The sequence below is a fragment of the Pelodiscus sinensis genome, chromosome 12 (genome assembly GCF_052426305.1).
Source record: "Pelodiscus sinensis isolate ZL-2025 chromosome 12, ASM5242630v1, whole genome shotgun sequence".
Classification (NCBI taxonomy): Eukaryota; Metazoa; Chordata; order Testudines; family Trionychidae; genus Pelodiscus; species Pelodiscus sinensis.
The window spans coordinates 10,152,439-10,176,205 of NC_143063.1; positions in this window are offsets into that span (position 1 = coordinate 10,152,439).

Consider the following 23,767-nt stretch of genomic DNA (forward strand, 5'->3'; position numbering starts at 1 on the left):
CTCAATTATTCATATTAAACGACTGGAGCTATAATATGGGGGGGAGGGCTGGGGGGAGTATAACCGGTAAGAAAGGAGACTTTATTAATGAAAATCAAAATAAGTAACCAAATCAGGAGCTTTAACATTATCATGTTAGTTCACCAAACATCAATTTATATAACTAAAGTATTAATTTATGTCCAAAACAAGTGGCTTCAATATTCTCTTTATTTATGGCAGGGGTGGGGAAACTTCTCTGGGTTGAGGGCCATTGATCCCCAGAAAAATCAGTCGGGGACCAGAAAAAAGTGAGAGGGAAAAAACCTCCAAACAACAAAAGCAATAAAACATCCCCCACTGCTGTGGCCACCACTGCATCACTTCACTCCTCTGCCGCTCCAGCCCCAAGGGGAGCAGGGGAGAGAAGAGAGGAGCAAGAGTCAAGGCTTCCCATGGGGCAGATTAACTCTTTTGACCGGGGATAGTAGATTTTTTGCTCCCTAGGCTTTGGGTGAGGCCAAAATGAGGGGTTCAGTGAGTGGGAGGTGGCTGCCAGGGCATGGGATAAGGACAGAGGTGCAGGCGGGCGTGCGTGGGAGGTAGAGTGCTGGAGCGGGCTGGGAGTTTGGGTGAGGTCTGACCAGGCGAGAGGGTGCAGGAGACAGCTGGGAGGGAGGGTGTGCAAGGGGGCCAGCCCCTCTCTGCCAGAGCATCAGGCACTCGCTGGATTCCAGCGTCTGAGGAGCCCATGGCTGCCCCATGAGAAGCCGTAACGCTCCAGGCTTCTAGAGTGACTGGTGGGAGTGTCCCTCACATGGTCCCCAGTCACCGGGCGGGTTGTAGACTCACCTGTGAGATCTTCCTGGCTGTTGTCTGGGCTCTCCTGCAGCTTCTCCTCCTCTCGCTCTTCCTGGTCCTCCACTGAGTTCTTCGTCTTCCTGGTCTTCTTCGGGGAGAAGTGTGTCCATCTTGTGGGCGAGGAAGCTGTTGTCTCCTCCTCAGCCTCTGCCAGGGAGCTGCCACACTGGCCACAGACACAGAGTTTTTTCAGGCCAGATAGGAGCTTCCAGGAGCCTCTGGTTTTCTTGGGCTCCTCTGGCAAGGCCTGCTCCTCCTGGCTGAGGCCGGAGCATGCCTCGGCTGCTGCAGGTTGGACCACCACCCTGAGCACCTGGCTGTGTCTGTGCTCCCTTGAGGTGAGTCTTCGCAAGAGGCAACGCAGCCTGGAAGAAAAAGAAGGAGCCAGTGGGGTTTTTTTGTCCTTCCGCAAAGGCAGGGAAATATTCTGCCCAGGAGTCACACATAAGAGCGGTCTCCTGAACCCATCCGCTCCTGTAAGAGCCAGAGCTCGTCCATAGAACCCAGCCAAAGGTGAAGACACATGGGGCCGGGAGTGACACAGGGATTCTTGTGGGGAATTTCTAGGGCCTGTGTTGTGCAGGAGGTGAAACTCGGGGAGCAGGGCTGTGCCTTCCGGCCTTACAGCCTGGGACTCTAGGAGCTGATGACCCTAAAGTTGTCTTGAAGTGCTGGTGAGAAGGTTGCTGTTCATACGATAGGAGGGGCTTTGAGGCCCAGAGACACAGAAGCTGCATGTGGCTGATCCTAAAAGGAGAGAGGGACAGACACACAGTGGGTTGACCACCAAGCGGAGCCTCCCAGAACGCCCTGCGCTCGGATCGCCTGGCCAGTGGACCTGCTTGGGAGCCAACTTGGGAAGATCAAATAACATGAACTGCCTTCTGCTCGCCTTATCATCCTGCCTGGGACTGCCAGTGAGGTTGAGTGTGTGAGTGAGATTCCCTCCCTCCCCAGTTTTAACTGAACAAACAAACCCTTTACACTGCTATGTGGTGATCCCCTCTCCTTAGTGTTTCAAGCAGTTGCAATCCACAACCTCTTGCAACACTACCCCATGCTACTCCTCCATGTGGGCACTAATGATCCTGCAAGGTGTGACCCTGAGTGGACCAAGAGTGACTACAGGGCTCTGGGAGCCCGGGTGGAGGAGTTTGGAGAGTTGGTGGTGTTCTCTTCATTCCTTCCTGTCAAACGTCGGGGCCCAGGCAGAGGCAGGTGCATCTGGAGGGGTGAAGATGGTGTTGCCAGGAGGACTTTGCCTTCCTTGACCACAGGATGCTGTTCCAAGAAGAAGGACTGCTAAGCAGGGACGGGTTCACCTTTGGAGGAAGGGGAAGAGAGTATTTGGGCACAGACTAGCTAGCCTAGTGAGAAGGGCTTTAAACTAGGTTTGACAAGGGCAGGTGACCAAAGCCTAAGTGAAAAACATGGAGACCTGGGAGATGGGTCGGAAATGGGAGGGAGCATGGGCTGCAGTAGCAGAGATAAAGGAGGCACAAGGGCAGAAGGGGGGACAAAATCAGATCTGTATCTTAGATGCCTGTGTACAAATGCAAGGAACAGGAGAATAGGCAGGAAGAACTTGAAGTGCTAGTAAATAAACACAACTATGACACAGTCGGTATCGCAGAGACTTGGTGGGATAACACACATGATTGGAATAGTGATAGAGATGTAGCCGTGTTAGTCTGGTGTAGCTGAAACAAAATACAGGACTATGTAGCGCTTTAAAGACTAACAAGATGGTTTATTAGGTGATGAGCTTTCGTGGGCCAGACCCACTTCCTCAGATCAAATAGTGGAAGAAAATAGTCACAACCATATATACCAAAGGATACAATTAAAAAAATGAACACATATCAAAAGGACAAATCACATTTCAGAACAGAAGGGGAATGTAGCGGGAGGGGGAGGGGGAATAAAGGTAAATGTCTGTGAGCTAATGGTATTAGAGGTGATAATTGGGGAAGCTATCTTTGTAATGGGTAAGGTAGTTGGAGTCTTTGTTCAGCCCCCCCAAATCTGCACCTGAAAGGGAATCCTCTGAACTGTCATTCATGCTAAAATTCGACATTCTCCACGTGGGGCTGAACAAAGACCCCAACTACCTTACCCATTACAAAGTTTGCTTCCCCAATTATCACCTCTAATACCATTAGCTCACAGACATTTACCTTTCTCCTCCCCCCCCCCCCCCGCATCCCTCTTCTGTTCTGAAATGTGATTTGTCTTTTTCATATGTGTTCATTTTTTTAAATTGTATCCTTTGGTATATATGGTTGTGACTATTTTCTTCCACTATTTGATCTGAGGAAGTGGGTCTGGCCCACGAAAGCTCATCATCTAATAAACCATCTTGTTAGTCTTTAAAGTGCTACATACACATGATTGGGATATTGACAGAGAAGGGTACAGCTTTGTGGTGTTTTAGATGCTGCTTGTAATTATTAGAACTGGGAGCACTGGGTGTTGGGAATCTGGAAGCCCAGGAAGCAGGAAGGAGGGGAGAAGAGATGGGCCAGGCCTAAGTGAGAGCTACAGTCGGGAGCAGCAGCAGCAGCTTTGTAAAGAGATTTCACCTTTGGTAAATAAAGGCCTGTGGAAGTTTGTTAGTACCTTGCTTGCATGATACAACATTTTGGTGATGAGGATGGATCTTCTGCCTCTGAACCCGCTTGCACCCTTTCTGCAAAGGCCAGGTGAGACTCCAATTGCTTTTACTGCCTGGATCCATATGTTTGAAACCTATCTGCTTGCAATCAGGGCTACAGAGATTTCTGAAGTAAGAAAGCGTGCTCTGCTAATCCACTGTCTTGGAGCAGAAGGGCGGCGTATATTTTACACTTTCCCCCTTGCAGATGATAAATATGAGACTGCACTCATTGCATTAAAGAACTTTTTTGTGCCAAAAGTGAATGTAGTAGCTAATCGCTATAGATATCGCCAGCATGAGCAGAAACCAGGGGAAACTATACTGTAGTATGTTGCTTCTCTGAGGAGTCTGATTGTAACTTGTGACTTTGGGAATATGGCAGATGAGATGATTAGAGAGCAGTTCATTGAGAAAACAACCATGCTTCGTGTAAGAGAACGCTTGCTGCTAGAACCACAACTTACACTGGAAAAAGCAATAACCATTGCTACCCAAACTGAGTCAGCCATTGCAGAAGCCAAAATAATGAGCATGGATACAGGAGGCCCAGTCCAGGCTGTGACTCCTTTGTAGAATAGTCCACTATTGCTGCAGACAAACAATCACAAGGGGAAAACTAATGAAAAACCAAAGAATCAGCAAATTCAAAGCACAGCAAAAGCATGCTTTCGCTGTGGCGTCACACGACACCTTGCAAGCTGCACAAGATGTCCTGCAAAAGAAGCTCAATGCAATCACTGCAAAAAGATTGGGCATTTTGCTAAGATCTGCCACAGTAGCCAGTCCAATCAACAGGTGCATGTAGTTACAATACCAGATGTTACTGTGCTGAGTGTGGACAAAGTCACTATTGCACATATTCCAGAGCAGATAAGGTGCACTGTAAATGTTTGTGTCGCACCTTCAGGCAAATCACATCCTATTCAGCTATGTTGGACACTGGTTCAGCAGTATTTATGCTACCTGATTCCATCTATTTGCATTACTTTAAAGATGTGCCTCTTACTGAACCCAAACTTCACTTGGTGTGCTATTTGAAAAATCAAATTCCAGTGCATGGCTGCCGGTCACAACAGTGACTTTTGGTGATTGCTGTGTAAATGCAGAGCTCTACATTGTCCACAAAGGCACTCCTATCCTTGGCAGAGATTTATTGGCTGCTTTAAACCTCAGGGTAGTTAATGGATCTTTCTCAGCAAAGCACTCTTGCAATACACACACCAGTTTCAGCTGGGCCCCAAGACCAGGTTGGGGAGAAACTTGGCTATGCTTATGGGTTTGTGCATAAAGTTAAAATACGACAGAGTGTGATGCCTGTACGACTGAAGGTACGGTGCTTACCATTTTCAGTCAAGAATTACTACAGAGAAGTTCAACCTTGGTGTGGACAACTTGATTGTACATAGTCCAGTACTTGCACTATTCAGTCCTGCGTTGCCCACAATTGTGACTACTGATGCTTCTGATTATGGACTTGGGGCTGTCCTCACACAACTTCATGAGGACAACACAGAGGACTGTTGCATTTGCTTCAAGGACACTGAGTGATGCTGAGAGAAAATATTCTCAGTTGAAAAGGAAGCACTTGCCTGTGTCTGGGCTACTGAAAAATGGAGAACTTACTTGTGGGGCCGCACGTTCAAGTTGTGCACAGACCACAGCCCTTTGACAACATTGCTAACCACAAAAGGACTGGGAAGAGCAGGGTCGGCAAGACTACTCTCTTTCAATTATGAACTGGAATATAAGCCTGGAAACCAAAATGTGGGAGCTTATTGCCTTTCTTGCCTGCCTTTGTCTTTAGCAGATGGTCCACCGGAGGATGAGGATGAAGCAGTTGTGCTTATTACAAGCACTCTTACTGCAGTTACAAGAGAGCAATTCCAAGCTGCTTGTTCAGCATGTCCAATTCAACAAAAGCTACAGGAATTTCTGACAAAGAAATGGCCCAGTAACCCTAAAAGCCTTGACCCAGTTTTGCTGCCTTATCTTAGAATTCGGGATGAACTTTCTTTGCTTGATGGCTGTGTGCTACGAGGTACACACTGGCTACTTGTGCCAGAAGAATTACAGCCAAAACTCATACACCTGGCACACGATACTCATCAAGGTATTGTCAGAACGAAACACCGACTACGAGATCTGTATTGGTGGCCAGGGATGGACTCCCAAACTGAAGCAATCCTAAAATCCTCTGTCACTTGCCAAATGCATGATAAGACAGCAGTGACATGTACCCCACCATTGCAGCCTGTTCCTCTTCCTGATTCTGCATGGGGAAAAGTTGCGATTGACATCGTATGACCCTTTGAAACTGCTCTCATTGACTGTCATTATGCCATCACTTTAATAGACTATTTCAGTAAATGGCCTGAGGTAGCGTTTACATCGCAAGTTTCTTCTGCTACAGTAATTAAGTTCCTCTCTACAGTTTTTAGCAGGGAAGGTAACCCCAAAGAACTGGTTTCAGATAACGGTAGTCAATTTATTTCCATGGAATTTGAAACTTTTCTAGCAGAGAGAAACATTTTACATAGAAGATCATCCCTGTATTGCCCTCAAGCCAATGAGGAAATCAAAAGGTTTAACAGAAGTTTGAAAGAGAGTTTGCAAACAGCTAAACTGGAAGGGCGCTCGTGGATAACCTTCACTACTGATTTCTTGCAAGCTTACAGGGCCACACAACGTGCCACAACGCAAAGATCACCTGCAGAGTTACTGCATGGAAAACAGATGAATACTAAATTGAACATTGCTGAATTATTAAAGGCAAGGCCTGATGCACCAAATGAGGATGCTATGAGAAAAACAGTTGAACAGAAGCAAGCAAAGTATAAGGCTTTCACAGACAAACGACGGGGTGCTAAGGAACCGAAGTTTGAGCGTGGTTCCTTTGTTAGAGTAAGAAAACCTGGAATTTTACGCAAAGGGGACCATAAATTCACATCTCCTCTTAAAATCATAGAGAAGAAAGGACCTTACGCCTATCGACTTTCTGATGGGCGGGTATGGAATGCTTCTTCTCTTGCACCTAGAGGAGACAATGCCAACACACAGCCCGCATTGTATGACTTCACCATAGCACCAACACAAGAAGACACTGCACTGGACCCGGGGTTTGAGAGATGGTCTGTCAGACATAGACAACCACCTGTCTGGACTAGAGACTGTTATGTCGTATTTACAGTGTTTTCAATGTAAACAGTATAGTGGCTTGTTCCATATTTGTTGCTGTGGTTAGAACAACAATGTTTCTTTTATAATTGGGAGAGCTTCTTAAGAGAGGAGGGAATGTGGTGTTTTAGATGCTGCTTGTAATTCTTAGAACTGGGAGCACTGGCTGTTGGGAATCTGGAAGCCCAGGAAACAGGAAGGAGGGGGGAGGAGATGGGCCAAGCCTGAGTGAGAGCTACAGAGGGGAGCAGCAGCAGCTTTGGAAAGAGGTTTCACCTTTGTTAAATAAAGGCCTGTGGAAGTGTGTTACTACCTTGCTTGCATGATACAACAAGCTTGCTCAGGAATAATAAGCTCGAGAATGCAGGGAGCAATCAGGAATTCAAAATCACAACTGGATTTGTAGCTAGCAAGGGATGTGAAGGGTAACAAGAAAGGTTTCTCCAGGCATGTTCGGATTAAGAGAGTGATCCCTCTAAAAAGGGATGTAAATTAGACACTTCGGAACTGCAAATGAAGGCGGGATTTAAATTTACACCCCTTTGAGAAAAGGGATGTAGTCTAGACACAGCCCAAATGTCTAGAAAATGTGATTCACGTGGGAAGACTGAAAGAATTGGTCTTGTTTTGTTTAGAAAAGAGTAGACTGAGAGGGGACATGAGAGCAGTTTTCCAGTGCTGACTGTGAATGTGGCTTTAGTCTTGTGGAGAATATTGAAACTAAATTATGAACCAGATAGAAAGATCACCTGGGTATGCTAACGAGGATCAATGTTCACTCTGCCAGTGAGGATATGTCTACACTACAAAGTTAATTTGAACGAATGGCCGTTAGTTCGAATTAACTTTCATAGCATCTATACATACAAACTGCTTAATTCGAACTTGGTAAACCTCATTCTATGGGGAATAATGCCTAATTCGAAATAGCTAACTCAAAATAAGTGCTGTGTAGACACTTATTTTGAATTACAGGGCCTCCAGCCCTTCCCGGTTCCACCTGGTGGCCACTCTGGGCCAAACCAGGAAAACTCCTCTCCTCTCCCCCGGCCCCGGGACCCTTAAAGAGGTAGACTCTTGCCAGATGGCACTTACCAGAGCCAGGCCTGCCAGCAGTCTCTGCCCCTGACCCAGTGGCCCCAGAATGAGCCAGGCAGCCAGTTCCAGCCAGCTCTCCCAGGCCCAGTCCCCCAGCACCCAGGGGCCAGCCAGGGGCCGTAGACGGTGTGCGCCCTCTCTGCCCCTGACCCAGTGGGTAATAATGCCTAATTCGAAATAGCTAACTCAAAATAAGTGCTGTGTAAACCAACCAACTCGTGGGGGGCGGGGCAGTCCACGCCAGCCCAGGAGGCAGCGAGCCGGGACTGGAGGGCCCTGACCCGGGCACACTGGAGGGGCCACCACCAGCTGTTCCAGCACCGCAGTCGGCAGGGTCGTCCAGGGAGGCCATACCACGTAAGTGCTAGCACTGTCCCCTGCCCGGGGGGGGGACGGCAGGAGGGGGGGAGACCATGGACGGCGCATGTGGGCCATGCCTCCCACGGATCACACAGCCACCTGTGCATGTGCAAGCACGCGCCATGCCACCCTTGGGCAGGTGGCTCCAGGCCTGGATGCTGAAGGACCTGAAGCTCCACCGGGAGCAGCTTGCAGAGGACCGAGCGAGGAACTGTCACCTGCAGGTCCTGCTGCAGAGCATGGTGCCCCGTGCCAGTCCTGCGCCTGCTGCCCCCCAACTACTGTCCCTCCTCCCACTCCTGCCCCCTCCCACCTCTTCCTTCTCAACCTCTACACCCTCCTCCTCAATATCCACACCCCCACCTCAACCTCTGCACCCTCCTTCCCATCGCCCCGGGGATGCCGAGGCCCCCTCCCTCACCATGCTGGGAGGCGGTTGGTCCAGTGAGACCCCCACCCCTGATCCCTGAGTTTCCCTCCCCCTTCTTCCCCTTGCTTCCCCCTTCCAGTTCCCTCCTCCCAGTTTTCTCCCTCCCCTCTCCTACCCTCTCTCCTGTCCTCTCCCGCCTCCTTTCCCCCGTCTCCCCACAGTTTCATTCCCCCTCCCCAGTTGTGTTCAATAGAGAGAGCTGTTATTTTTGAAAATACGCGTCTTTTATTTGACATCAGGAGGGGCGGGCTAGGGAAGGGTAAGTGGAAGGACGAGGGGGGGAATGTGCACAAGCCCCCGGTGGGGCAGAACAGGGAGACTGTTAGCATTCCTCAGGGTGGAAGCTCTCCCGCAGGCCCCTCTGGATCCTGACAGCCCCTCGATGGTCCTCCCGGATGGCAGCCTGCAGACAGTGCAGCCAGGCAGCTGTCAACGTGTCCGCGAGACACAGCAGAGTCCCCGGGGGCAGGTCTGGTTCCATGTTGCAGAGTGCCGTGGTGTCCCGGGTGAGGGCAGGCAGAGCACTCGGAGACACAAATGCTTTGCTGTCCCTCAGCGAGGTAGACCAGCAAGCAGAGAAACCTGAGAACTGTCTGTCGAAGATGGGGGGTCGGGTCCCTTTAAGCACAGACCTCGGCTAACCTGAGGCAGCAGCCCCACACACTAAGTCCGACCCTGATGCCCTCCTGGTACTGGTTCCAGCCAGCCTTACCTTCGATTCAGGGTTCCCCCAATGTGGACGTGCTATTTCGAATTAGAAAAATGCTAATTCGAGTTAATTTTTGTGTCTAGATGCGTTATTTCGAATTACCTTAATTCGCATTAACTAATTGAATTAAGTTAATTCAAAATAACGCTGTAGTGTAGACATACCCTGAGGGAGATGGAAACCCTGACGCTGTGTAGGAACACTGGAAGAATTGGAACGGCAGAAAAGAAAAGGTTCGTCATGATGACTAGCAGCAACTAACTTCCCATCATCAGCTAGAAGCTGTGATTAGTGGTCTTCTAAATAGAGCAAAGAAAAGAAGGAATTTTGTGTGTCAAAACCAAAACTTTAATTTTATGTTTCACAAGTCACAACAACAACAGACTCTCGATGCACTTTTTGCCCATAGAAAGATGCTCAGGTTTCTTTTCACATGTGTAAAGCCAAGAGACATAATCTTTAATTTCAAGCATAAACTGTAACAACTATTTCTTTACACGTGTTAATACGAATGATAACAGAATTTGTTTGGTATGTCACGAAAAAGGTTAATTTTGAGTTATGTCTCAAAGGAAGAAAAACTTCTAAGATACCAAATGGCTACTGAAAATTTTGCAATATTTATTTTCTTTGGTTTTGATTTCATATTCAACAAACATTTAAATTCAGGCACCTTGTCAATTTTCCCTTGCTGTAGTATTCTTTCTTCCATAATATTTTAAATATATCTAAGATATTTGTTAGTAACCTGTGGGTGCCACACATCCGAACAAGTGCCCATGACCTCAATATTGACCTCAAACCCCACAGCCAGCGAGGGGCCAAGGTCAAAGTGAGTAACTCTTTGTTCCCATCAAACCCAGCAAGAGAAATAAAAGCTTGTTAAGTACCAGGTTTGAAGCACCGGAAGGACGGATTATCAGATGAAAATCCATGTAATTCCTGTCAAGCATTTCAAAATCTGGACCTCATTAGCATGGGGAAAAGAACCAGTGACCATTCAATGAGAAGTTTGACACGCTATCATTGAATCAGAAGTTGGTTACCAAAAAATTGTGACCTAGGGCAGGGGACTGGAGTGCAGGGCTTTGGGATGTGACCTGGGTAGGAGGGGATTGTGATCTGGGGCAGGAGACTGGGAGGGGGGATGGATGCAAAGGGGGATAGGGAGTTTGGGTATGTTGAGAGGAAGGGGCAGAGAGTTGGGGCAGGAAAGGGCTGTGGTGCCAGAAGCAGGCTGTGGCCAAGAGATTAGCCTGCCTACCTGGCCACGTGTTCCATGAATAACTGAGCCAGGAGAGGGGGGGTGGTTATTATTAGCTGCATGATATTCCAACAAGCAGTTTGCCTTGGCTAGTTTCTGCCAGAAACTGGCAAATGGGAATATGCTGAGGGCGGGGAGGCTCCTAAAACATCCCCCCTCCCCTCCGTGTTTCTGCCTGGTTCACGTGGCTAACTGGGGAGCCTGGCTGGGGCTCCCTGCTGCCTCCGTGGGCCAGATCCAGTGCACAGGCCGTATTTTGCCCAGGGCTGTCTTAGCAGAAACACTGGTCACCATCTATTTTCTATGCTTCTTAGCGGGGCCTGCTCTTAAACCCCACAGCTTTGTGCTCAGAACGTTGGGACTCTGGCTACAGACAGGGGCCCAGTTGAGAATGAGTAACCCTCTGCTCCCTGTGGTGGACCGGGCCGTGTCTGGGCACAGCTTAGGGCGTCCGCTCAGGGCGAATTGCTCAAATCCGGGGCTCTTTACAGTCCCCCTGACTGGCGACCTCTCCAAACAGGCCACAAACCAGTCTCACAGAGCGCTTCAGCTGCCTGCCTGAAGCCTCCCGAGCAAAACCCCTCCGACACCCCAGCAATATCCGTGCCCCAGATGGCCCCGGGCCTATACACAGGTGGGGGGTCCTAGCACCCAATCCCACCTACCCCGAACAAGTTCTGTCCGGTTCCAAGAAACCAGCCACAGATCCCTGGTCAATTTACCCTCTGGACCTTACCCACAAATCACGCTGGGCCAATCCTTTAGAATCTATATCTAAAGGTTTATTATTACAGGAAAGAAAAGCATGAGAGTAAGGTTACTAAAGTACAGTACGTTACATGCACCGAATCTCCCAGTTCTCGATGCAGGCTCTAGCAGAGGTGTTGCAGCTGCTGGTTTAAAAGTTCTTATTGCACATCCTACGATCAGGATGGGTTCACAGGTCTTCCGGGCTCTTCAATCCCTGCAGTGCTGCCTCTGGGATGAAGTGCTGAGCTGAGAACAAAATGGCATTGACCACATGGCCTCTTTATACTCCTTCCTGGCCTCTTCCAGTATGTAGCAGGTCACCTGGTCCTCAGCCTCTCTCTCTTCCCTGCTGGCTGCTCTCAGGACAGCCCCCATTCTTTGGGTGTGTCTTTGGCCCATTGAGAACCATTGTCCCACAGGTAATTAGCAAGTCCACAGGCTCCATAGGCTCGGCCCTGCCCAATGCTTAACCACATGCAGGGAAATCTTCAGTTTCCACACAGAGTACAGATCTCTACACACAGACATTATATACTCACATAGACAGTGTACACAGGATCAGAAAACAACAAGCTCCCATTCAATACCCCACATGGCTCCCTTTCATACAGATTTCTGGGGCCAATACCCCCACCTAGGGGTGCAGCAGCGATCTGGCTGCTTCCCTCCAATTTGGTAACGTGACACCCCCAACGCAAAATTGATGCAGGAAGTGATGCCAGTAACATCACTGAGGGCATCACAGGCCTCCCCCAACCAAAATGGTGGTGTGCCTCAGTTTCCCTTCTCACACAGGACCTTCTGGCTGGAACCCTTTTTGTCCTGTAAGAAGTTCCAAGACCAGTTACAAGTGTTAACCATGAGATATCAACCTCACAATGTCCCCTTACATACCGTCTGTCGTTTGGTACATCTCCAGACAGGTTACATGGTATTTTCATAGGATCATGCACATTGTATACCTTTACAATTCTCTGCAACAATAACACATTGGTTACAAGAATTAACATCAGTAACAAGAACAATCCTATCTCAGGTGTATACTGAAATTCTCCGTCAGGCCCCTTCTCTGGCCCCACACCATTGCAGTTTTGGCCCTTCAGGTTTAAACTGCAAATCTTCTTGGCCAAAGCAAGTCCTGCCCCTCCCCCTTGTCCTCTGGGCTCCAGGCCTGAAACCTCTGGCCTGACCAAGACAATGGGCTGGCTGGGTATGACTCCCTGGCTCACAATGGCCCTGGAATTTTCCCCCTTTCCCCACTCAGTGGGGTAACAGCAGTAAGCTGTAGACTCCCAAGTCTCTCCTCTGTCCACCTCCAACCTCTGTTTCCACATGGAACCAGATATCCACCTCCCTGATTGAGTATGAGTGTCCACTGTGTCCAGAGATGGGAGCTTAACTGCCATCTCCTGCCTCCTAGGGAGAGTGACCACACAGCTGTTCTGCTCTGCATACTTAGCTACCCAGCCCTTCTCCTGAATTTGAGACACTAAGTTCCCACTCTCCTCCTTCACCTGGGAACAATCCTGTCCCACACACACTGACTTCCCAGCAAGCTGGTCACCCACAGTTACTGGGTTAGCAGCCTGCTCCAGTTCTCTGGATGTTCCTGCCTCATCTGGAACAACCCTCAGTCCCTCCGAGACCTCTCCACCACCATCCACACTGGGTTTCCCTAAACCCAAGTCAGTGGAGTCACTGTTAACAGACGAGTTCTGTCTGTCAGGCACTGCAACAAGTGCCTCACACAACAAGCTGCTGCCTTTTACAGGCAGAGCTTTCTCCTGAATGCCTTCTCCAAGCCAGGCATCGTCACCTCTCTCAGTTACTGCAAACTGCTTGCTACAAGCACTGCCAGGACTCTCCTCCCTATGAGCTTCCTTAAGCAGCAGTTCACCCTTCCCTGGCTCTGCAGTAGCATTGCCCTGCTGAGCCCCAACCAATTCCTCCTGCACTTCCCTTACTCCCAGAGGGTATGTCTACACTACCCCGCTAGTTCGAACTAGCGGGGTAATGTATGCATACCGCACTTGCTAATGAAGCCCGGGATTTGAATTTCCCGGGCTTCATTAGCATAAGCGGGGAGCCGCCATTTTTAAATCCCCACTGCTTCGAACCCCGTGTAGCGCGGCTACACGGGGCTCGAACTAGGTAGTTCGGACTAGGGTCCTATTCCGAACTACCGGTACTCCTCGTGAAACGAGGTGTACCGGTAGTTCGGAATAGGCACCCTAGTCCGAACTACCTAGTTCGAGCCCCGTGTAGCCGCGCTACACGGGGTTCGAAGCAGCGGGGATTTAAAAATGGCGGCTCCCCGCTTATGCTAATGAAGCCCGGGAAATTCAAATCCCGAACTTCATTAGCAAGTGCGGTATGCATACATTACCCCGCTAGTTCGAACTAGCGGGGTAGTGTAGACATACCCTGAGTTATCTCTGGCCCCTCAGGTGGATTCACAGACAATCCCCTCTCAGGCACACAGACAGACCCACAAGAGACAGGGTCAGAGGCATCTTCACTCCCTGTGCAGCTCTCTAGATGGCTGTAAACGTCCACACCATCATTAGGCACCAGAGTTAACACACCCTCATTCTCTCCTTGTGCCCAGGCTAAGGGGTCTCCCTGCTCCCACCGAGTAGCTCCCCCCTCTGCCAGCAACACAGCAGCATCAGGCACAATATCAGGGTCACCACTGTCCGGTCTCTGGGGTTCTGGTAAAACACTGACTGACTCTACCTGAGTCACCTCATCCCTCTCCCCAGCAGACACAAACCTTGGGCCACCCCCTTCCTGGGCCTTAGCCATATCCAGACCCAACTCTGGGACAACCACACTGCTCTCAGCCTTCACAGGCTGTGGGGCACCTTCCTCAGACACAGGAAGAAACTCTTCCCCACACACAGCCAGACAACCAGAGACAGCTTCTCCCTTGTCCCAACACCCCTGGCTAATCTCAGTCATACAGCTAGCCACTGGGACAGCTTCCTTTACTGCCCCCTTGCTACTTCCACCAGCCAAATTGCCAGCTTGCACACACTGTGCTTCTTCACACAAATCACTTTCAGCTTGTGCAGGTTCAATTCCACAAACCTCACCAGCCACCAGCTCCTCGACTAAAACTTCACTCTGGCCAGCCACTCCAGGCTGCCCCAGAGAAACATTTCCCTGACTTCTGGGCTCTTCCTGCCCTGGTTCTGATTCCAGCCTCACCTCTGAGGCATCAGACGGGCCCTCACCCACAGGCTCACATGTAGAGACACTTTCCCCTTGGTTACAGGGAGACTGACCAGCTCCAGGAAACTTTTCATACCCACATGCACCCCCTTCCCAAACCTCCCTGTTAGCTACAGGTAATACACAAGGTTTGCATTCACACATGCTTTGGGGTTGGGTCATCACATCAGCTGGGCAAAATACGTCTGCCATATCATAAGCACACCGCATACCCACAGAGTTATACATTGAACCTTCAGGAGAATACAGTCTCTCTTGTTCTTTTAGTCTCTTAAGCTGGAGGTCAAGTCTAGCATTTTCCTCCCTGGCTAGGGCCATCTTCTTTGCATGCTCTGCCTCTTCCCTCCTCTGTCTCTCAGCATATTCTGCCTTTTTCTCCTCAAGTTCCCGATCCATCTCCTTCTGTCTCTTAGCAATTTCTTCATCTGCCTTCTGCCTTCTTTCAGCAGCTTCCTTGGCTCGCTTCTGATCCCTTTCATCCACATCTCTGGTTAGTAACAACACTACCAGATCTAGTTTAGAGGCCCTTTTCCTAAAGGCAATGCCTCTCCCCAAGCACAAATCCTTCAGAGCATTTTTGCTCAGACTCTCATATAATTCCGGGATCATCGCAGCGGCTCTTTAATCAACCAAACTCTCAACACCAAAAATCAAATTTAGACAGCGTGGGGTCCTGATCCCAAAGCTCAATTGACCAAGATCTGTGGATCCTGCCGACTACGCCACTGTGGTGGACCGGGCCGTGTCTGGGCACAGCTTAGGGCGTCCGCTCAGGGCGAATTGCTCAAATCCGGGGCTCTTTACAGTCCCCCTGACTGGCGACCTCTCCAAACAGGCCACAAACCAGTCTCACAGAGCGCTTCAGCTGCCTGCCTGAAGCCTCCCGAGCAAAACCCCTCCGACACCCCAGCAATATCCGTGCCCCAGATGGCCCCGGGCCTATACACAGGTGGGGGGTCCTAGCACCCAATCCTACCTACCCCGAACAAGTTCTGTCCGGTTCCAAGAAACCAGCCACAGATCCCTGGTCAATTTACCCTCTGGACCTTACCCACAAATCACGCTGGGCCAATCCTTTAGAATCTATATCTAAAGGTTTATTATTACAGGAAAGAAAAGCATGAGAGTAAGGTTACTAAAGTACAGTACGTTACATGCACCGAATCTCCCAGTTCTCGATGCAGGCTCTAGCAGAGGTGTTGCAGCTGCTGGTTTAAAAGTTCTTATTGCACATCCTACGATCAGGATGGGTTCACAGGTCTTCCGGGCTCTTCAATCCCTGCAGTGCTGCCTCTGGGATGAAGTGCTGAGCTGAGAACAAAATGGCATTGACCACATGGCCTCTTTATACTCCTTCCTGGCCTCTTCCAGTATGTAGCAGGTCACCTGGTCCTCAGCCTCTCTCTCTTCCCTGCTGGCTGCTCTCAGGACAGCCCCCATTCTTTGGGTGTGTCTTTGGCCCATTGAGAACCATTGTCCCACAGGTAATTAGCAAGTCCACAGGCTCCATAGGCTCGGCCCTGCCCAATGCTTAACCACATGCAGGGAAATCTTCAGTTTCCACACAGAGTACAGATCTCTACACACAGACATTATATACTCACATAGACAGTGTACACAGGATCAGAAAACAACAAGCTCCCATTCAATACCCCACATGGCTCCCTTTCATACAGATTTCTGGGGCCAATACCCCCACCTAGGGGTGCAGCAGCGATCTGGCTGCTTCCCTCCAATTTGGTAACGTGACACTCCCATCAAAGCCAGGAAGAGAAATAAAAGCTTGTTAAGTAGCAGCTTTGAAGCACCGGAAGGACGGATTATCAGCTGAAAAGACATTTCATTCCTGTCAAGTATTTCAAAATCTGGAACCTATTAGCATGGGGGAAAGAACCAGAGAACATTCAATGAAGAGCTTTACACACTACTTAGAACATCAAATCAGAACGTAGGTCACCAAAAAAATGATAAAGAAATCACACCCAAGACTCATGACAAAATGAGGTAGCAGTTTATTTCAATCCGTTGCCTAGAATGGAACCTCACTGGTTATTTACAGAGATATTTTATAGTCTGGAGGGGGTAGAGAGGAATTTGTATGGAGTTTTGCATTTCTGAGAGAACTACCCACATGAGAGCCTGGCCCTGGCAGTAGAGCGGTATCATTTTCACTAGAATTCAAATGGCACTTTGTTATTTCAAGTCTGCACATTCTGAGCTGGATGTTGTCCGAACACACGGATATTGGACAATCATTACTTGAGACCAAACATTAATCTGCCCACCCTGAAGGCCGGGGATGCATTAGGGGCACCTCCAAGAGGAATAAGTGTCATGAGACATAAACCCAAATTCTACTCAAGTTTTGTGATGTTCCCTTTAGGTAAGAAACATGGAAATTCGCCCCCACGAGTCAGCAGTGAGAGAAAATCATCCCCATCTGCCTCAGGAGCGCGGGAAAGGCTGAAGCAGGAGGAGAGGGGAAGATGCTCTGAGTCAAATCAAAACGGAGTGTTGGGAAGCGCCTGTTGCAGCCCCAGCCCCCACCCGTCCCTAGGCCGAGGAGGCACCAATCTCTGCGGTGGGCTGGGAAAGGCTCCGGGAATTACCTTCTGTGCAGACTCATCCTCTCTCCAGCGCCCGCGGGGACAGCGGCTGCCTGAGGTTCTTGACAGAGGCTCAGTTCTCGTCTCTCGGATCCTTGGGCGCCGGCCGTTGCCAGCCAGTTGGACTGGAGGCAGGACAAGAACGCTGCAGCCACAGTCTTTGTTGCTGTCACACATGACATCACAATACACTCAGGCCTCCATCCAGAGACCAGCCCCCCCGCCCAGGTAACTCTTCTCCCATCCCACAGCCAGGCCCGGGGCAGCGCGGACACCCACAGCTGGCTTGTACTGGAAAGCTACTGGGAAGGAAGGCAGGAGGCAGAACCTTCCCTTGGCCTAGCCCTGCCCCCTCCCCTCCATGCACGGTGGGTCCCACTGAGGGACAACAGAAATTCCCAGGGGTGGGGGCTGTGACTGTTGAGGAGCTGGCTGCGGTGGGCTCAGGGCGCTCTGCTTTTCGGGGAGCAGCCTCACGCAGACAAAAGCTGCCTTTCTTCTCTCGCTCTGCCTGAGCAGGGGAGGAAAAAGACACTCTCCTTCGAGCAGGAGTTGAACCAGACACCCAGGGGTAACTTGCTGAGTCCACCACTCTGCAGCTGAGCTACTGTTATTGTGTTTACTGCTTTGCCCTTAATAATGGTGGAGGGAGTTAGGACGAGGCAGCAAAATCTGATAGCCCTGGGGTGGGACCCAGAATGGTGGGTTCTGGGTCTTGCAGTATTGTGAGATATGTGCCCCTCCCCTCGAAAGGGGGCACCCAGTTTGTGGCATGGCTGAGTCATAAAGAAGACCCTGCAGCACCTGTAGAGTGGGGGCGGGGATCTCCTGACAGACAAGGCACCCTCAGAAGAGGGCATCTGAGCTCTGCAAACTAATTCCTGGGGCAACCAGCAGGTGGCGCTGCCCTGGGGCGTGAACCCCATTGCAGGGCCTAAGCCCTTTCTGACCAACCTCCACTAAGCAAGACCCAGCTGCTCTGTCAGTTCGTGGGGGGATCTGGTACTTGCTGGAGACGTGTGTCAGCGGCAATGCAGTACAAAGGTGACTGGGGCACTTTGCAGCTCCCACCACACCCTGGAATGAGGAGCAGCAATCAGGCAGTGCCAAGCACCCGGGGCTCAACAGGAGACAGGGGAACAGATCCCAGCTGGGTCAATGTGCCCCGGGTCCATGGGTGGCCATGGGGTGGGGCCAAATCCCCACAAGCAGGAAGGCTGCTGGACCCGCCGGCCATGGGGCGGAGAGGGGAGGTTGGGAGGATGCTGATCCTGCGCAGTTTACAGCCTGCGTGAATGTGGGGGGGCATTTAGCAGAGACCGACGCGCCCCGTCCAGCCCAACACACGGTGCTCGGCTGGGTGCCAGTGGCTCACCCACCCGCTGTCTCCCCCCAGCGCCAGCCAGCGCCGGGTTCCAAGCGCACCGCCCAGCGCACGCCCCCCCAGAGAGCGGCTGTCGCTCTCGGGCGCCGCCCGGCCCCCAGGCTCTGTCTGGCCAGAAGGTTCCATTCAGGCTCCGGGGCGGAGCCAGCGAAGCCCAACCTGAAACTTTCCCCTGCTGGGAGGGACGGAGCCGCCCGAGTCGCCTCTGGAGCTTGGTTTGCACCTGTCAGGCCCTAGCCCAGGCAAAGCCCAGCTGCAGCTCCGCCAGCTAAAGCAGGAACAGGATATTACTCTGTAAGGCAGCTGCCAACAGGCCACATGGAGCCGGGCCTGGCCAGCACAAGGATGCTGAGCCTGATCTAAGCTCCACCGCTCCACAGCCGGACAGAGCCACCGGGACCAGGACGGGTGCTGGGTGCAGTGTGATGCGAAGGGGCTCTCCAGCATAGCGCTGGTCGGCACCCCACAGCTCAACAACACGTGAGGCCAGCGTGGGGCCCCCAGTGCCAGGGCTGTGGCTGAGGTTACGTTCCTGTCTGCAGCACAGCTACCAACTGGATCAGAGGGCAAACTGCATGACAAGTGTGTCCTCATTTCCCTCTTCCTGCTGGCTCCCAAATGCTGCCCACCCCTCGGACGTGTCTTTGGCCCCCAGAGTGTGTGATGCCTGGCACAGGGCGGTGGGTGTCCAGCGGGCACTGAAGCTACTTCTAGACTGCAGGAATTTGTTGGATAAGGGAGAAGTGGTGGACATGGTATATCTAGAATTTTGTAAGGCATTTGATGTGGTCTTGCATGATCTTCTTATCAGTAAACTAGGCAAATATTACTTAGATGGGGCTTCTATAAGGTGGGTGCCTAACTAGCTGGATAACGTTCCCAGAGAATAGTTATTAATGGTTCACAATCACGCCCGAAGGGCAGAACAAGTGGGATTCCGCAGGGTCTGTTCTTGGGACTGGCTCTGTTCAATAGCTTCATCAACAATTTAGATATCGGCATAGAACGTACGCTTATTAAGTTTGCAGATGATACTAAGCTGGGAGGCGTCTCAACTGCTTTGGAGGATAGGGTCATAATTCAAAATGGTCTGAGGTAAATAGGATGAAGTGTAATAAGGACAATTGTGAAGTGCTACACTTAAGAAGGATCAATCCATTTCACACACTGAGCATTGTGGCGCAATAAGATATGCAAATGAGGCGCAGGGATGAATATCGCCGCGCCTCATTTGCATACCCAATGAGCCGCCATTTTGCAGAAAGGTCTTTTCCACAAGAAAGTGCTGTCTACACGGCTCCTTCTTGTGCAAAAAAACCCCTCTTGCACCGAGACGTTCTTCCTGAAAATAAGCAGTGTAACGGCTCTGCGCAAGAGGGTTTTTTTGCACAGGAAGGAGCAGTGTAGACAGCTCCTTCTTGCACAAAAGCCTCTTGCGCTAAACGTGGCCGCTCATTAGCCATGCAAATGAAGCTCAGCAATATTCCACGCTTAGTCTCATTTGCATATTTCTTGCGCAAAACCAGTGCAGTGTAGACATAGCCATACAGAACAGGAAGTGACTGTCTGGGAAGGAGTACTGCTGAAAGGGATCTAGGAAGGAGCACTGCTGAAAGGGATCTAGGGGTCATAGTGAACCACAAGTTAAACATGAGTCAACTATGTGACACTGCTGCCAAAAAAGCAAACATGATTCTGGGATGCATTAATACGGGGTGGATAATAATTTTTTGCTGTGGGCCTGTGACAGGGCATTTGCCCTGCACTTGCCCTTTAAGGGCAAAACCCCAGCCTTGAGCAAGGGCTGCGAGCAAAGCCCCAGCTGAGGCAGTTCTAGCTAACAAGGGCCCAGCTGGTGGCCATATAAAGGAGGACTCCAGGAGGCAGAGGGAGAACTGAGTGGGGGTGTGGAGAGAGAGTAGTAGGGGCTTGACTGCCAGGGAAGCAGGTGGCTTCCTGGAGGTAGGGCAGATCTGGGGAAGCCGTGGCCAAGCAAGGTCCCAGGCTGCAGGGCCTGAAGCAAGGCCTTAGGCTACTTGTGAGGTAGTGAGGCAGCCATGCTAGGCAGGAGCAGCAGGTCCACACTGCTTTGCCAGCGCTGAGTGGCCATTCCAGACTGTAGTTTGCCCCTCAGGGCTAGATGCAGACTGGCAGTGGGTCACTGAGGCAAGGTGGGTGCAGGGGACCTGGGTGAAGGGATTGGGGTGCCCTGGGAAGGGAGAACCCTGAAGTGCAAGCAGGATAAACACCAACCTCTGAAAGGGGGCTCAGACACTGGAGTGGGCCCTGCTGGAGGGCAGTGTCCTGGGGAGGATGCCAGGAACAAAGAGAAACATGGGGCGCCCCCAGCTAGAGGGAAGTGTCCGGAGAGCCAAGCAAGCTAATTCCCAAGACTGGAGGCGACATGGTGATGAGTCTGCCCTGTGTCAGGCCACTTCAGAACTGTTTGAAGCTCTCTTTCTAGATCTTCTGGAATAGCTTTTCCCAAAATAAGCTTGCAGTGCGGCTGTACCTTAAGAAAGAAGAGGATTTCTATCATGCAGAGCCGGCTGGCCCTTTAGCACTAGACCGCAGTGTTAGTGAGTGGGGAGAGGCAGGGTTTACTTTCATTTAGGAACAAGCTTTCAGATGTTGGTGACTCTTATATGGCATCTTGTAGAGATGAGGCTGTTCACAATAGGGTGGTGGTCTATTGGGGGGACCAGTAACTTTTGCAGGGGGGCACTTTACAAATTTTGGGATGGGGTCGTGGCTAGCTCCACCTCATGAAGGGCTGGGGCTTTGGGCAGAATGGGCAGGGCTGGAGACTTGTCTCTCCCCAGAGTTGTCTGGGGCCAGAGGCTTTGAATGAAAACACAGCAAAGGGCTCATGGCCTTACGGCTACTGCAGTGCCTCGCAGCTGCCCACGTTTTCTGCGGCTATTTAAAGGCATCGCAGCTCTGACTCCTGTTGGGTTAGTACTATAGCCGTGAGCCACAAGCCTTTTAAAAAGGATCCTGCTGCCTGAGCCACTGCCTGGAAACTCGGGGGCAGAGGCAGCAGGATATAAACAGAAAGCAGCCAGATGCAGTCCACAGGCCGGATTGAAGTGTTAGGTGGGCTATATCTGGCCCCTGGACGTACCCTTCATGTTTGTAGGAACCGACGTTTCTGCCCTGCCCCAACACACTTCTTACCAAATTAATAATAATCATAACAACTTACTCTGATTGGAAGACGTTTAGAAAGGGTATTTCTGAGCACGTTATGAACGTTCTTGAATTAGGCAGCATAATGTGCTGAGAGGTGGGTCAGATTCTCGATCCCCTCTTTTACACGACAAACTGAAGCATACGGAGGTTAAGAGAAATTACCCAACTAACACAGCAGTTCAGTGGCAGAGCTGGAAATGGAACCCAGAAATCTTCTTCCCAGCACGTCTGATCCACTATCCCACATGCTCATGTCAGAACCAGGAACAGAACCCACCTGTCCTAGTCTTTAGACACCAAGACCATCTATTTCCTGATGGATATGGGGGAGAGAATGAGGTACTGCTCTCTGCTCTGTGCCAGCAGCACCTTCTTTCAGCTTCTTTTAGAATCCTGGTTCTTTTCAGTAGGTTTCTTTCTGCACTGGAACCCTGAGCTGCTACAAGTTACTGTCTAGATGGCAAGTTCCACCAGTCACTCTGAAGAGCTTTGTCGTCAGGAACAGGGGAATGAGGGAAAGGAGATGATGGCATGAGCCAAATGGAGCAGAGGTGAGGAGACAGACTGTAGGTGAAGGGTGGAGTCAGGACAGAGGAAGGGGAGAGGGAGCATTACAAGTGCACCATTAATGGCATGGGATTTGCTAACTTCTGATCATGGTGCACTGTCCCAATTATAACTGGGCCAGAAATGCAGCTAATCTTCTATCCGGAATGAGACTGTCCCAGCTCTTCTAATAAAGTGCATTTTGTTGGGCTATTGTGTACACTACCCTGAGATACTAGTTGTCTGGGTGAGGGTATTGATACTTGAATGAGTTGAGCTGCCCTGTTCTTGGAGTGAATTAGATGGTTATTGGCTGTCACCACTGCTCTGGTGAAATGCGACTGGGTTTAGCACTCCAGAAACCTCAAATTCTCTCGCATCACAAAATAGATTTTTATTCTGATTTTATGAATGGTGTTAATAGATGAAAGTACATGTGTGTTTGAAGTTGGGTTTTTCAAATCTGTTTTGAAATCCAGTGACTTCATCCGATCATACTAGCACCTGCTTAGCACATTAAAAATAGCAATTAAAACCAAATCCCTGATCCTGTACGGAAGGGCAGTTTTTGAGACTTTGGCTGCAGAACTGTAGTGGCTGCATATTTCATTCCCTATTTATTCAAGTGCAATCTCCACACCCAAGAATGCCCACGTGAAGCACTGTGGGCCCCTCTTCTATAGGCTAAAAGGGGCAAAGAGTAGATGAAAATGGTTCATTTTTGCCCATCCAGTGACTTCATCCCATCATATCGGTATCTCATTTAGGAGTATATCTGTGTGTTTATTTCATAGCAAATGTTTCCTGTATCCTCTCCAAAGCATGTGCTTTGACTTCTTCCTCGGAATGTTCCAAATCCTCAGCCTGTTGGTACCAATCTAATCTGTGCCTTTGTATTCAAGCTTTGACAAACTTCACATAGTTGAAGTTCTCATGTTCAAACAGCTTCTTCTGCACAGTGAACTGAAGAAAAAGTCCAGCTGGCACATTCAATAGACTGTCCACTGCTGAGTCATTCACTATTTCTAGCCCGAGTTTTTTGCTAACATAAGCCATTAAGGCAAGCTGGAGACACTGATCGCTGAAGTCCTTGGCTCTATGTTGTTGGCCATCTTTTTTCAAATAATGGCTCTTAAATATAGAGAAATATTGAAGCATCAGTTGTTCCAGCCATTGCTGAGGATCATTTTCTTTGGGGAAAATCATCATGCATCTTCGGAAATGTGTGAGCGGCTTCCCCCAAAATGTGAAGCTTCAGATCAACTTCAGAGCAAACTGGAGTCTGAAGTGTTTTCAATTCCTCCTATTGAAGTTTCTCATTGAACATATGTAACAACTTCCTGCAAAATGTTCATCAGTCTACCTTGAAATAGACCCTCTTCAATGTAACTATTACATTTGGCCATCAGCGTTTCAGCAGTTTTTTCTGTTTTCTGTAACCGTTTTTTTTTTTTTTTTTTGTAAACCAATGTTTCACTGGTTGGTCAATCAAAAGTCTAAATGTTTGGTTCTCATGTTGACAGA